Below are 16215 nucleotides of genomic sequence, written 5' to 3' on the forward strand. Positions count from 1 at the left end.
ATTCCCTGCCACTTGGATGGACCAAGAAGAGAAACAGCCAGCTTGCCTTTCCTCAGAAGGAAAAAGGGGAACGTCACAACAAACCTTTCCCTTGAGTGGCCAAACCTTAATAAATATCATTCTTCTTAAGCACCCATATCACCATTGTTTACCTCAGGAGAGAGCTGAAGGAAATTGTAGATGCCTCCTGACAACAGTCAATAGATATCCAAGAGAGAATATGGAATCGCTTCCGTTGACAGACACCCCTCAGAGATGTGTGATGACTAACAGCCTTACATTGCTTTCCAGGTCCTTACCTAACTAGGAAACCAGCAACAAAGGCAATGACAAGAGCTAGTACTTAACAGAGTACTTGTATGTGCATACAGGCCAAGCAGTATTCCAAGCAATATCAATAGGGACAAATGACAATAACATCATGCATAGTACAGTATTGTCTGAAGCAAGAACTTGATCTCCAAATACTGGCATAATTTTTTTTTAAATTTTATTTGTTTATTTGACGCAGAGAGAGAGAGCACAAGCAGGCAGAGTAGAAGGGAGAGGGAGACGGAGAGGGAGAAGCAGGCTCCCCGCTGAGCAAGGAGCCGGATACGGGGCTCGATCCCAGGACCCCGGGATCATGACCCAAGCCGAAGGCAGGCCGCCCAACCAACTGAGCCACCCAGGTGCCCCAATACTGGCATAATTTTTAAAAAATTGGTCAAGTTCTTGAGAATATTAGCACACAGGCTCCACTCAAAGCCCTCCACAGCTGTCATCCACACACCTATGGTAGAGAAACGATGACACTGGGTTTCTGATGTGTGACTACAATGATATAATCCACCTGTGCATGCTCAGAGGCAGCCATGAAATTAGTATTTCTTCCCCCCTGTAGGAGTTGCAGCCTGGATGGCAATTCTGAATGATTAACTGGGACACAGATAAATTGCTGATGCAGAGGCAGAGGTTAGTCCTGTGGGTCCACGTGAAGCTTCCACTACTAAGTGGGGGAAACTGGCCAATCTAATAATGTGCATCTTATCTATTGTGTTTATGGTTTAATTTCACACAAGTGCTGACTATTAATAATATACTCCTTGCCCTGAAGGAATAATTATGCAAAAAGAGAGAGAAGGAGCAAGCAAAAGTGTTCATTCAGTCTCACCTGTCTTCTTGGAGGAGATAGGAATGTTATCTTCTATCCCTTGAGGGTAATCTGTGAAACAAAAACTCTTGTTTCCAAATAGTAGTTGACCCATAATTAGCCCCATTTCTCCTGTGGAGATGTTCAATATCATGTGTTTTTTTTCCACTTTACAAATGAGGGAATTAGTGGCTTGCCCTCTCTTACACAACCAAGAGTCGGCTCTAGGAAGTCTTTGACCTCAAGACCAAGCCATTCAGCTAAAGTGGAAGGCTGAGCAATGATCTAGCTCACTTGACTAAGGACATAGACATCCAGTATAGGTCACTGGGATCAGAATTCCAACAGGACCAGAATTGCTTCGGAACCTCAACTCACAGATAGCTCTCCAAATCCTCTAGAAGAGTGATTCATATTCCAGAAGAGGATCCTCCCCACTCCCTACCCCCCGACTAAGCATATGAGAATATCAGGGAAAGGTGGAAATTTGCATTGAAAACGCAAGTCAATTTCATGCATGAAAAAGGAAAGAAGATAACTTTTTATTTTATACATGAAAATAAGCAATCAAAATCAAAGTCTCTTTGAGGATAGCAAGACGTGTTTTGTTTTTTCCAAAAGTGGTGTTGGTTTAGAAATATTGCTCTAAAGCTTAAACCTTCAAGTCTAGATTGATGTTTGGTGTGTAGGAAGCTCAGAGATTAGGTGTACAGGCTTTGGAGTCGGACTGTCTGGATTCAAATCCTGGTTCTACTGTCTGTGTGATAAGTTGCCTTAAACTTTCAAAACCTTCATTTCCTCACTTGCAAAGTGACGATGTAGTAATAAAGTTGTCTTGGGAATTAAATGGTATGATATAAGTTAAGTATGTAGTAAAGTGCTCATATAGGAAGTGCTCAGTGATAATAGCCAATATTATCAAACCATTACTTGATTATTAAATCATTATTATTGAACCTTGGTTATTAAACCATTCTGTGATTTCCTGTTTTGTCCTTGTTTTATTAAGTCTTTCTAGGAGCTTCAAGTTCTTGTCAAATGTTCAGGGCTATTCAAAATGCATTTTCTCTACTTCTAAGAAATATATAGGGTTAGTGAAGTTCACCAGACATAGTCCTGGTGATACAATAATATATTTTGTGTTCTCTGTATCTCTCCCTATTTATAATGAATCAATTTTTGAATCCCCCAATTTTTCCTATAATCCACCATGGTTCAGATGCTATTAGTTGTGTACCCAACGTCCACTCTCCAATCCCTACAACCTTGTTATTGGAGCCACTGGTCATCTTCCCATTGTCATGTACCCCAGGGGTAATTGAACCTTATCCCCAACTATAGCGGATAGAGGCTGGGTAGTTTAAGCTAACCATGATAATTCCATTTCACATGCTGAATCTCAGACAAAGTGAGAGAAAAACTCAAGTCTCTTCATTAACCATTAGCCCCAGAATGCTGTTGTTCATGGGAAGATATGTGTGAGCCATAGCACAGCAAACACCACATAGATCCAAACAAAAGCCACTACTTTTAAACTTCTAATCCTTTTCCTTCTCTGCCTCCCCCCCAAATTATTGTTATTTTTTCTGTAGCCCAGTTCCATTTGAATAAACACATAATTGTTTTCCATGAGTCAAAATGAAATAAAATTTGAAAGACTATGCTGAGTAGTCATTGGGATCCACTATGTTCTTTACTTCTAAGAAAGATGCATGGAGGGTGCCTGGTTGGCTCAGTGGGTTAAGCTTCTGCCTTCGGCTCAGGTCATGATCTCAGGGTCCTGAGATCGAGTCCCGCATCGGGTTCTCTGCTCGGCGGGGAGCCTGCTCCCCCCCGTCCCAGCCTCTGCCTGCCTCTCTGCCTACCTGTAATCTCTCTCTGTGTGTCAAATAAATAAATAAAATCTTAAAAAAAAAAAAAAAAGGAAGAAAGATACATGGAAAGGGTGTCATTTCTTCCCCTTGTCATTGTTTTGCTCTTGCTTGAATGTGACACCTGAAACTGCTATTGCCATCTTAAAACCATGAAGATAGGCCAGGTGAAGGCAAAGCTGACAGGCATAAGGTACTTCATGGAAGGTCTTAAGAACCAGGGTCCTTGATGATGTGCTCAGCCCCTGATTGTACCAGCAGGAAGCCCTTACTGCTGTTGGACTTATTCTTAGAAATAATTTTCCTACTATTTAACTCATATTGAGTTAGTGTTTGCTGTCATTTGTAGCCCTAAGTGTACTAACACATGATGTATAAAACCCACACTAGAACGTCTTAAAAGAAGCTGGAAGTCAGAAGTGTCTCTCTTAGGGTCTTCATATTGCTCTTGATTTCCTGCAATAACCCGTTCCAAGCACATGAACTCTAAAGTAATCCTGCCAGCTCTCCTTCCAAAATCTGTCAGTTCAGACATTTCTCCTAAGCTCTATTGCTATCACCCTAGTCCAAGACCTCACCATTTCTCTCCTGTACTACAGCAATAACCTTGTAGCTGAACCACCTGCTTCCATGTTTGCCCCATTCCTATAATCTATCCTTTTTAAAATTGAGATAAAATTCCCATAACATAAAATTCATCATTTGAACCATTTTAAGGTATACAATTCTTCGTATTTTTTGTATATTACCAAAGCAGTGCAACCAATCACCACTATCTACTTCTAGAACATTAATAGTATCCCCCCAAAGAAATCCCATGCCTGTTGAAGAGTCACTTCCCATTTACTTCTCTGTCCAGCCCTCAACAGGCACTAATATGCTCTCTTCTTAGCACAGCAGTGGCTGGAGTGATGTTTTTCAAAGATTAGTCAGATCATGCCACTTCCCTACTGAAAACTCTCCAATGACTCTGAATAACTTTCAGATCTTTAGCTTGACTGAGAAGACCATCTGTGGCCTCCAGAACCTGGAGAGGTTGTCCAGGGTCATTTTGTAGTATTTACTCGCCAGGTTCTGGCCACACAAGCTCTCTACTTGTTTCTTGAGCACACCAGCTGATTCCCACTTCAGGGCCTTTTCTCACTTCCTCCCATTCTTCAGATATGCTTCCCCACTTTGCAGGTGGGTGCCTTCTCATCATTCTGGTCACATTGGAATGTCCCCTTCTCAGGGTGGCCTCCCTCAACCCACTGTCCTTCAGCATTCTTCCTAATCACACTCATTATTATCTGAAATTATGATGTTTACATCCATTTTTTTTTTTTTTTTGTAATTCACCAAAGTCCACAGTTGATTAAAATTTCCTTCGTTTTTGGAGTGGCTGGCTTGCTCAGTCAGTAGAGCATGGGACTGTAGATCTTGGGGCCATGAGTTCGCATCCCAAGTTGGATGTAGATATTATGAAAAATAAATAAATAAATAAATAAATAAATAAATAAAATTGTTTGGTTTCTGCCTAGTGTCCTTTATCTCTTCTAGGACCCCAACAAGGAGTTCACATTACATTTAGTTGTCATGTGTCTTTAGGCTACTTTTGGCTTTAACAGTTTCTCAGACTTTCTTTATTTTTGAAGACCTTGACAATTTTGAGGAGAACTGGTCAAGAATTTTGTAGGATGTCCCTCTATTGGGATTTGTCTAATATTTTCCTCATGATTCGACTAGAGCTTTGGGTTTCTGGAAGATAACAGCTCAGAGGTAAGACAGCATTTCATTATATCACGTCAAGTGTTCACATTCATTTTTTATTAGCCGGTCACCTGTCTCTCCCACTGTTTGAATGTTAAGCTCCATGAAAGTAGAGACTATTCTGCTCACAGTTTTATTCCTAGGACCTTGAATAGCATGTAGCCCATAGCAAACCTCTTTAATTATTAGTTGATGGGATTAACGAATAAACTAGAAAAAAAATGACCAATATACTGCCTACTCTTTTTGCATGTGAAATGAAATATGGGTCAAGAAGATTCATTGAGCATAGGTCAAAGGCACTAAAACCCTTTCAAATAATCTGGCATATCCATGAGATAAATCTCAGCCCTCATGCGAATAAATAATTAACTTGAGGCCAATGGCACACTCAAAATCATTAATGAAAATTGATTTTCCTTCTCTGTAGGGCTGCTTCTCCCTGCTGTACCACAATCCCCTTTACAGAGCCAGCCACAGTTCATTGTGTTTTATTTCGCTTCTACCCAGGGTCTTCTTTTTCTTGAATGATGCTAGCCTCTGAATTAAAAAATATGTATCTATTTGGCTTGATTGGCCTATACATGAAGAGGGTGTGGGTGATTTCATGTAGGTAAGTTTTGAGACGCAAAACAATGAGCTCATGCCTGATGGGAAGCTTGGTTTGCCCAGGAGAAAATTCAGGAAGACGATTACTGAGCCCCTGTAGTTGAATCAAGGGCTCCCCAACTGACTTCATAGATGTACAGGAGCAGGAGGAGGAGTCTGTTGGCCGCCAGCTAAATGTCTTTCCAGGAACATGGTGGAAACTGATTAAATATATATACCATCATATGAATTGATAGAAGGAACCTGGGGGAATGTCTCCAGCCATTAGAATACCAAACACCAATGGGGGCTCCCTGGTGATCATGAAGGAAGTTTGTTTTCTGGCATGAGCTCTCAGAGAATAAAATCTCTGAAAGGAAGAACTATTTGTATTCCATTCAGATTTCATTTAACCTTTACTTCTGGAAGGCCCAGTAAGCAAAGGCACATTTGTCAAGGCTTCAGGATGAATGGGGAAAGCTTTTGTGCATTAAACTTGCAGATATCTAGAAGGACTTACTGGAAAGGCAGCCCTGGGCTGGGAGTAGGAAGACATCCATGCTAGCTGGCCAGGCAGTGGGGGTTCTCAGCTATTATCACCTCCATTGAGTCAATCTCCTGACTGTGCATAATCCCCCAGTCAATTGAATTGAACATGAATTCTCTAGGTAATTAACAGCATTGGGTGTTACTGGTCAGAATATTTATTTTTCCTAGCATCCTTCAGAGTATGTGACTTACAGATCAAATACCATAGAGTTATAGAAGAAGTTTAATATATTTCACTTAACTAAAACTGTTATGATGTATTTTGTGTTTCCTTGAATCTAAGATGCCATTGATGGTGGCTCCAGGGATTGAATGCACAGCACATTGGGAGGAAGCAATCACAAGACCTGTTCCAATTTCAGAAATGTTAACATGTAGGAAATTTACAACAAGGAGCTGAAATCTGGGCTGGCAAACAGCAACCGAGTTTCCTCACACTTCTCAGTGACCCCAGTCTGAAGAGCCCATCCATCTCACTGCTAACCACGATGCCTCTTGGGGGCTGGCATCAATTCTTAGTGTTCCAGATCTTCCAGGATTCCTCAAATTTAGCTGATCTTAGAGGCTGCCTCCCAAACCATCTTGGTGCCACCTCCCTTCTAGTGAATCTGCATGCTCAAGCTGGACTGTAGTGGTGGTCTCCTAGCCCTCTCCATCCCAGACCCTTCTCTAGAAGGCACAAGAATCCAATCCTAATGCCCCTGCTGGCCACTTTCAGTTTCTCACCTATCTGGTTTCCTGTTTTGCCACCATTCTCCATAATGCATCCTTTACTGTATTCCTAATACCCTTGCATTTTTACCAAACATAGGCATTCTTTCTCTCATATAAGCAAAGAAGGATACTGGGTTTTTCCATGTTTGCTGTAGCATTCTAAAGCAGCACTAATGCTACCACATCAATGGTTAGCATTTTTTGAGGACTTACTGTATACCAGACACCTCATTTTATGTATATGACCTCATAATTCACTATAATTCTCTGAGGCCAATACTATTATTATCTTTTCTTCCAAACAAGGCAAGTGAAGCATGGCATGTAGGTCACTTGCCCACACTGATACAGCCAGAAAAGGAAGAGTCAACACTCCACCAGGTTTCCCTGGCTACATAGAGCCACCTTATAGCCAGCGCTCTGCAAGACTTCCTTTGCTAGAGGTGTGCAGCTGTCATACAAACAGCCCCGTGAGTGGACTCCTTGGTTGGATGAAGGGGTAAAGGAGTGAGACGATTTGAAGATAAAGCCCAGGTTCCCGGTATGGATAACTGAGTAGACAGTGATACATTTCATCCATGTTAGAAATTCAGAAAGAGGTTCACGAGGACTTTGGCACTTACCTTCTCCACCGTGAATCCTGTCCCTTGCATGAAGAATTTCAAAGTCCAGCTCACAGACTGGTCCAACACTCCAGCCAATCACGTTCTTGACTTTGTCTAGTGACCTTCTCTTGGTCTCCATTTCAATCATGTGCCCTCTTGGCTGTGCTTCTTCCTTGCCTCCCAGAACTTCCCCAGGTAAGAAATCTCACACTGAAACAGGAGATCTACCCCCCTTGTCCTGCCAGCACCCTTACCCCGGCTACTCACAGAACATGTTTTTCTCCTTCAGTAAGACCATCACGACTTCAGCCGATCTTTCTTTTCCACATGTATAAACTCTACCCTGCTTGCTTCTTTTCCAAACCTGCCAAACCACCTGGGTCATGATTCTTCCTTACTTCTGCAGTGTCTTCTTTTGCCATGGCCTTGTCTCTCTTTGTCTCATTATTCTGGGCAAAACAAGAAGGGAAATGTCCACATTAGATGTACACAGATTGTTCTAGGATGGAGGGATTATGACGCTTTTAGTTCTAAGGATTGTACCAGTCTCTTTGGTCCCCATGACTCTGCACATACTGTTTCCTCTGCCTGAATGAGAAATAGAAATAGAAATAGAAATAGAAATAGAAATAGAAATAGAAATAAAAATGGAAGGATACCTAGAAAGTTTTAAAGCACATGACTAAATAATAAAAAAAAAGAAATCAAAGGTTAAATTATCTAGTCTACCCTTTCAAACTATAACATGAGTATTATCATCTCTATTCTATATAAAAGAGTTTTAGAAACTTGAAGTTCTTTTCTTACTTAAGGTTACATAGGTAATAAGGAGAGACTCAAGTCTCAAACATAGGCTTTCTAATTTCAGTTCCTATTTTCCTTTGATTCTGTCTTATCATCTTCTGATTCACTAATCCCTACTTGTGCTCTAATACTTGCTCAATGTACCTGTTAGGAGAAGGCCCTGATGACCACCTTTTCTGGGTGTCGGCTGGACTCGGTGCCTTCTCTGAGAGTCCTGAGTACCTGTGCAATCCTCAGACTTAGCTCTTTCTGCACCATTTGGAATGACTAGATAGAGAGGTCAAGATCATATTCATTTGTGTCTTCAAGGCCACCTTGGGCTTACTACATGGTAGCCATTCAAACAATATTTGTTTCCCTTTCCCAAAGCTCTGCAAAGCCCCCACGGGGCACTGAAAATCTGCTTCATCTTTTCAGGACCATTCAAACTCTAAGAACCACACTTAGACTCAAAGAACCAAACTCTAAGACCTTCCAAGTCCTTTAAAGAACTTCAAAAGCTTTCAAACCTATACTTTCAGGAAGCCTTAAATATTCACCTTGGAAAATTCTAATCAGTATTACAAAGTAAATGAGTGGGGGCGCCTGGGTGGCTCAGTTGGTTAAGCGTCTGCCTTTGGCTCATGTCACGATCCCAGGGTCCGGAGATTGAGTCCCGTATCTGGACTTTCCCCTCCCCCTCTGCCTGTTGCTTTACCTACCTGGGCTTGCTCTCTCTCTGTCTCTTTCTGTCAAATAAACAAATAAAATCTTTTTTAAACAAACAAACAAATTAAATGTATGCTTTTCTGGCCAAGCTGAACTACAAATGAAGTTTTTACATCACACCTGAAAAACCTGTTAGCTGGGGAGGAAATGAATCTCTCAGCTGTTCAGTGTTTGGCCCTGGCTTTTTAAAAAGCCCAGAAGTAAATTTTACTGGTACAAGCAAAGGCCTGATGATAGCGAAGTCTCCTGAGTAGAAGCAGCGATAGCAGCAATGGAGCAAAAGAACTCTTTCCATGTATTTTTTTCTTAAAAGAACTGGCCTGGCCAAAGCCCTGCTTCGATGACTCATTGATCTCTGCCTGTGGCTCCTGCCAGAGCCTCGCCTGCGGGGTTTCTGAGTTTCTGGTGAAGTCTCCAGTGCGCCATGCAGGAAGTGAGGTCATGATTGTTTTGGCAGTTTGGGTGGCGTTTGTCCCCTGGTAGCTGCGGAAGTTTATCAGTAGGTTTAGCCTTTGCACTTTGAGAAACCAACTATTATCTCACCCACAATTTAGAATAATAAAAAAGTCCATGGCAGCAAAACGAGCAGTAAGTAAAGATAAAGAACAAACGAGGGAGAATCTGGTGTTCCTGTTGACATCGGCCCCCAGAGCACACATCCTATCCTTGGTCTGAGAGTCCAGCGAGAAAGCTCCTCCTGCCTTCTCTTTCTTTCGGGCATTAGCTTCCAGTGAATAAATTTTTCAGAGGGCAGCTGGGAGCAGAGAAATAAGGGGACAACTTTGGTGAATAATTTAGATGCAGTTGCTTCCTTAAGTGACGCTTCCTGAAGTGTCATGGAGACCTGTTGAGGGAGACCAATCGTCTTCGTCCTGGAAGCTCGTCTCTTCCCTGGGAGCTGTAATCAGAGAAGCTAAATGATGGAATAAGGCCTCAACAGTAGTTGCTAGAACTGACTGGAAGAGCCTGGGGGACAGTCACTGGATTTCTGATTCGGTTCTAAGCCTGAGATTCGATAAGCCTATGCATTATGACAGGAATCTCTTTGTAATATTTTGCCCTGGAGGAATCTCCAAGACCAAAAAGTATGTACATACTAGAAAGTATGTAACTAAAAAATAAGAAGAAGGCATTTCAAATCTTACTTTAAATATCCAAAGCAAGGGGAAAGTAACATTACAGTGTCATTTAAATTATCTAAGATTGGCTACATAGCTGAGACACTACACTCTTGTTAATTAGAAAAAAAACACATAGATAAAAGATGTTGAATACCTTGATACTTTACAATTATCCATCAAGCAAGTGAAGACTTTTTATGAAAATACAGTGATTTTGGCTTCACTTCTTCATGTGTCTCTGTTTAGTTTTTAAAATCTGGAATGTATTGTGGGACTTTGAGCATGTGCTTATAAACCCAAAGCATATATTTGCATTCATATTTTGGGGAGTCTAAAAGTTATTGACAAAAACGACTGAAGATAAATAATATTGAAAGATAAAAGAGAAATTTGATACAAATCATGGATCTTACAAATCATCCTGTTAACGTGATGTTCTGTGAATATGCTCACCCTCAAATCTCTTTCCTTCTTTCTCTCCATTGCCCTGGCCTGGAAAACCCCCAACCTGAGGCAGACCTATCAAGCCACTGTTCAGGACTGCACCCTCATTCTCTCACCTAGTGGGCTCACTCACCCAACCTTTATGTTTTTCCACCCTCCTCCTTTCTAGTTCCCAGCACTGTTGACCCAGTGGCTACTCCCTTCTTCTTGACTTCTTACCACCATTTAAAATTGCACCTTAAAGTTTTTTTACCTCATAATTTCAATGAAAACTAGAGGGGTTTTTTTCCCTCCTTTTTAAGGGGCCATGATAATATTTTTCGCAGAAGTACAACACAATGATTTTACTGATGAACAAACCACTCACGGAGTGTATACTCTTTCAAGTTTTAGACAGAGCTCTTCTGACACTGTCTCAAATAGAAGACCTTTATTGTCACTGTAAATCTAGAGTCTTTGAACTGTGGTTTCTGAGGACCAGAATAAACTTGAGAAGAGGTCAGCAGGCCCTATAACCCGCTGTGTCTGTCTGAGCATTGACGTTCAGCTGACTGCTCCTCATCACTCCTCAGAGGTTGAGACTTGAGGAGAGAAGTGGGTTCATTCCACCGGTGAATCACAGGACTTCAGAGAGAGATTTATAAATACCTATATGTTTCCACCAAGGTCTAAGTGGGTGAGGGTGGGGCAGGGGAATGCCCAGTCTTGGGGCGTTGACTGACAGGGAGCAGACAAGATTCATGGGTCTACTTTCTTTCTTTGTGAAAGTTTCACAAATGCTCTTCCAGGACCCTTCCAATCTGCAAATGTCTGCATTCATTTCCAGTTACTTTTCTTCAGTGTCTTGTACAGCTATTGTAGTTTCTAACTCTAGGAAAGAGTATGAAGGACTTGTCCTTGCCAGTAGCCATGAAGAAAAAAGAACCAGCCCTCAAAAACGAGTTACTCACAATGTGAATTCACTGAGTAAATAAAGGCTGAATGATAATGGGAAGAGTTACTCATATACCGTAACAGACACTCACTGCCATCTGGCCTCTTCATGCCCACATTCTCCTTCCTCTAAATGAGGTTAATGGGAATTAATACATATGTATTAGGGAAAGGAGAGGTCCTTGGGGACATGAGCAAAATATCAGCCCAGTGCTTTTTGCTAGGTAGACATCAAGGGTGCTTGGGGAAACACTGAGTAATGGTTGAAAGATAAATTATACATAGACTAGTCAATATCTTGCCAACTACTCTAGTTCTAAATAGGACACTTCTGAGAAAAATGGTGGCATCTAGCAGTTCAAACAGTTGCATTCTGTTGTGCTGTTTTATGAGGCAGTTTCTTTCCACGTGGACTTTCACACAAATAGACAGCAGGCACATTTTTCATACTGACAGATAAAATACTTCAAAATTGTTTCTGCAGGAATAGCAGTCACTGAGTGGAGAACCAGCCATCACACAAGGCAATGCTTGATGAAGAATGTCCCTAGAACGTGTGATGTGCTTGGCCAACCTGTGCTGTTCTAGCCTACCCACTAAGAGCAGAGTACTTGAACAGATCTCATGTGCCATCTCTCTTATTCATATGAATGCTTTCTCAAGCCCGTGCTATTAATTATTTATACAATGCCCATATTGTGAAATATATATCATGCATTATGAGCACTAGATAGTGCTTCTTGGTGGCTTATATCACAGTACTCTATCAAACCATTATATAAACAACCTCTCTCATACATAGGCTTGCGTGATTACCCTGATAAATTGATCTTGTTCAGACCCTGTGTACATATTAGCACAATGTTTTATCAGTATATAGATATATACACACACTCAATATTCACTGGTGTTAAAATAAATATTGTGACTTTGCGGTGAGGGAGGCCATGTTGCATCAGATGGCCCTTATCAGCCATGCAGATGGGAGTGCGACAGCTTGCAGCTTGCTTGTCTTACTGTTTGAGGTGCTTCCCCTTCTCATCTAACCCAGAGAAGGGCTCTGTTCTTCATCAGATCAAAATCCTGTGGGATGGTCTAAATCTGTGTCTGCTGGACAAATCCGAAAGCATCTTGCCTATTCTGTCCGTCTCGTTTGACTGAAGTCTTTCCTCTGTTGATTTGCATTTATTGACCACTTAGCAGTGTATCCCGAGCACTGTGGGGAAGTATTAAAGAACAATACTCCTTTAAAGATGTAAGCATGGATTGTTCAGGATTGAAATTAATTTTGTTTAAGGTTTATTTATTTATTTTAGAGAGAGAAAGAGCAAGCATGGTGGTAAGAGAGAGGGAAAAAGAGAATCTCAAGTAGACTCCATGCTGAGCATAGAGCCTAAAGTGGGGCTTGATCTCACGACCCTGAGATCATGATCTGAGCTAAAACCAAGAGTCCAACATTTATCCGATTGTGCCATCCAGGTGCCTCTCAAGTGTGGTTTCTTTTGAAAATTAATTGATAGATGTACTTTTCTATACATGTATTTCAATAGCTTTTTTTTTTTCTAAAAAAAAAGAGGGCTATAACTTGAATGAAATATGGAATGCTTTACATTTTCTAAAAAAAAAGATAGCATATACTGGAACATGACAAAGATGGCACATTTTTTTTTAACTAAGCTCACTTATGAATTGACACAAAACAATTTTGTAATTAAAGTATTAGCAAATCTAATCTAGCATCATATTAAAGGACTAATGTTTCAGGAAGCCATTAATGATTTAATATTAGGAAATCTAAGAATATCATGATCACATCAATGAAACTCCATGTTCATCTTGTAATGTCAAAAGGCGTTTAACAATATTCAATATTCATTTGTGATAAAAACTTAAACTGCATATAGATTACTCCCTCAACATGATTAAAAACTTATCTGAAACCAAGTAGCTTACGTCATACTTAAAACAAAACAATGGAGTAGTGCTTTCCAAATTTATTTTGTTAAGGAACATGATTTAAATCATAATATATTGAAGTACTACCAGTAGGAACCCATGACATATATATAATACTATGTTAAAATGGGACTTTTCCTGTTGACTCAGAGTTTCAGCTGAGGCCCCCAAATTTGAAAACAAATACAACTATTGTTGAATATCTCCATATCTTGCATCCCTTGGAAGATGCTAGATTGTCTACGCAGGCAGGAGCTAAGAAATTGTGAAATACATCTGCCAGTATTAGCCCATCATTCACCTCTAAGCTATAAAAGAGAAGACAAATGAATCATTGTAATTGAAGGTGCCTGTGTTGACTATTTTTTTTGGAATGGTTAATTGGCTATGTATTTCTTTTGTGGAGAAAGGAAAGAAGGTCCTCAAGTCAAGATGTAGGGCTTCAAGAGAATCTTTTGAAAAGTTTGACATGGGTCGCCTGGTTGGAGAGACCAGAGTTGGGGTCTGATTGATGCCTGAACAGTTTAAAGGGAAGAGGCTGTGACTAGTCAGGAGCTCCAAGACAGCAAAGACAAGGGAAGATGTTGTACTGGAAACAGTCTAACTTCCTGAGCTGAGCAAGGCAAAGAATGTGTCAGTTCCCATGGGCCAAATGGAATGGAGCTGGATTGTATCATCTTGAAAGGGACTCTGGCCATTGTGATTCCAAAGGAAATCATGGTGCTGGTCATTAGTAGTTGGAAGAATGGAGCTGTTGATGAGAGATCCTAATAACATTCATGGTGGATTTCAGAGGAAGGAGCCTGAAGAACTCTCAGGAGGATACAAAGAATCAATATGTCATCATAAGTCTACCATATGGAGAGTCTACTCCATGTTACAATTGCAACAGTCAAGCAAGATCTTTTTGTTCCTTAGCTATCCTGCCTTCTCCTATCTTCTCCAAACTCCCAGCCTGTGCACAACCTGAGAAGGGTTTAAAATAGCAGCTTGTATGTAGATGAGATGGTAGAGCCAGATATGGCCAAAGAAGTCAACCAAAACTCCCACTCCCTCTGCACGCTTCCAAGCTACAGAAAAGGGGTCATTTTTACTCAGATGACAAACTGGAGATATGCAATCATGATACTAGACTGAAATTTCATTATCTGGGAAAAAAAAAAAAACCCATGTCCGTAAACTATGGACATGGTTGAGATTTAAGGAAGGAGTGGGGAAAAACAATTCAAAGAACAGCTTTGAAAGGCCTATGGTGGGAAAGAATAAGGTTGTCTTTTCTTAATTCCCTGTGCATTTTAGCTCGTTTCAAAAATACATGCATATACTTATGCATTTCCAAATACAGAAATTCTATAAGAAATTACTAAAAAGTTGACTGATAGACATTTTATAACATTAGAACAGAACTGACACCAGCAATACCATTAAGGGAAACAATTTTTAATTGTTACCTAAGCAAAAAATATATTAAATAAATCAAAATAAATTAAGGACTCTTTTTTATTTTACATTTTGTGCTATCCAATAAGACACAAGTGATTAACAATTTTTAAAAAAAACATTGTTTTTATATCTTTTCAGGTCATATGCAATTAATATGAAGACTACTGTTGCTGAATGGAATCCTCACATTAAATACTGCATTACTTCTACCTCTGTATTTTGTTTTCACTACATTACATGAATGACATGGGCATTGTCAATGCCCAGAAGTGAAAAGGTAATTACAGTATCTTTTTCACAGGTACCACAGGTAGAACAGGGAAGAAGATCATTTATAGCAAGATTGTCTTCCCAAGTACCCTGAAGCTTAGTGGGGTGTAATGGAGATTTATAGAATTGTTCTATCCCACAATATACACTAAGCATGGAGTGTGTCTCTAGTTATAGTGGAAAGAAATCCAAAGGACACACAACTTTTATTGTCCCTTGTTCCCTGATATTTATTTGTTCACATTGGGTATTATTGTTTCTTCTTGGAGAGTTTTCATCTGTGTTTCTAGAAACTACAGGATGAGATAAATAACCTTGTCTTGGATGTATTCTGACTGTGGGCCTATTTGATTAAGATGGTTTGAAACCCATGAGATGGATTTCCTTTTATATAGCAGGCTTTCTTTGACTAGTGCAGAACTTCATTGTATAAAGAGAATAATAGCCGATATTTGTTCATCGTTAGTGTCAGACAGTGAGCTCCAGCTCTTACAAAGATAATTTAATTGAGAGCTTCAACCTGTGGTAGACACCATTCTTAGCCCTGGATGAGGAAGTAGAGGAGCAGAGAAAGTAATTTGTCCAGCCAAACTCCACCACTATTCTATACGATCTTCAGTAAAAAAACAAAACAATGCAGAATCTAAAAAGAGTTGTTTAATAAATAATAGCACTTAAATAATAACATACACAAATGTTTATAGCATGATCAGTCATTATTATCATGAGAGTAAATGAGGCTTCTGTAACAAATGTCATCCCATGCGACTTTCTAGTGTTCTAAAATATCCACAGAGCTTTTTACGTATTTTTAAAAAGATTTATTTATTTACTTGAGAGAGAGAGAGAGCAAGCAAGTAGAAGGAAGGGCAGGGGGAGAGGGAGAGGGATAATCCCAAGCAGACTCCCTGCTGAGCAAGGAGCCCCACAGGGGGCTCAATCTTAGGACTCTGAGATCATGACCTGAATCAAAATCAAGAGTCAGATGCTTAACCGGCTGAGCCACCCAGGCACACTGAGCTTTTTATATTTTTATTTTATTTTATTTTGGTAGGAATACTTAACATGGGATTTACCCATATGGGATTTACCCGTTTAATATGTTTTAAAGTGCACAATACAGTATTGTTATCTATAGGCACAATGTTGTATAGCAAATCTCTAGAATTTATTCATTTTGCATAATGGAAAATTTGTACCCACTGAATAGCAACTTTTCATTTCTCTCTCCACCACCACCGCCCCCCCAGCCTCTGGCAGCGACCATTCCATTCTTTGTTTCTATGAGTCTGACTACTTTAGGTACCTCGTATAATAAGTAGAATCCT

General features: G+C 40.2%; 1 pseudogene; it reads right to left on the reverse strand.

The window, feature by feature from the left end:
* Positions 1–7356, reverse strand: part of LOC111142698 — a 33604-nt pseudogene extending 26248 nt beyond the window's left edge.
* Between the last annotated feature and the right edge of the window lie 8859 nt (positions 7357–16215).

The sequence above is a fragment of the Enhydra lutris genome, unplaced genomic scaffold (genome assembly GCF_002288905.1).
Source record: "Enhydra lutris kenyoni isolate GAN:26980312 unplaced genomic scaffold, ASM228890v2 scaffoldscaffold8, whole genome shotgun sequence".
Taxonomy (NCBI): Eukaryota; Metazoa; Chordata; class Mammalia; order Carnivora; family Mustelidae; genus Enhydra; species Enhydra lutris.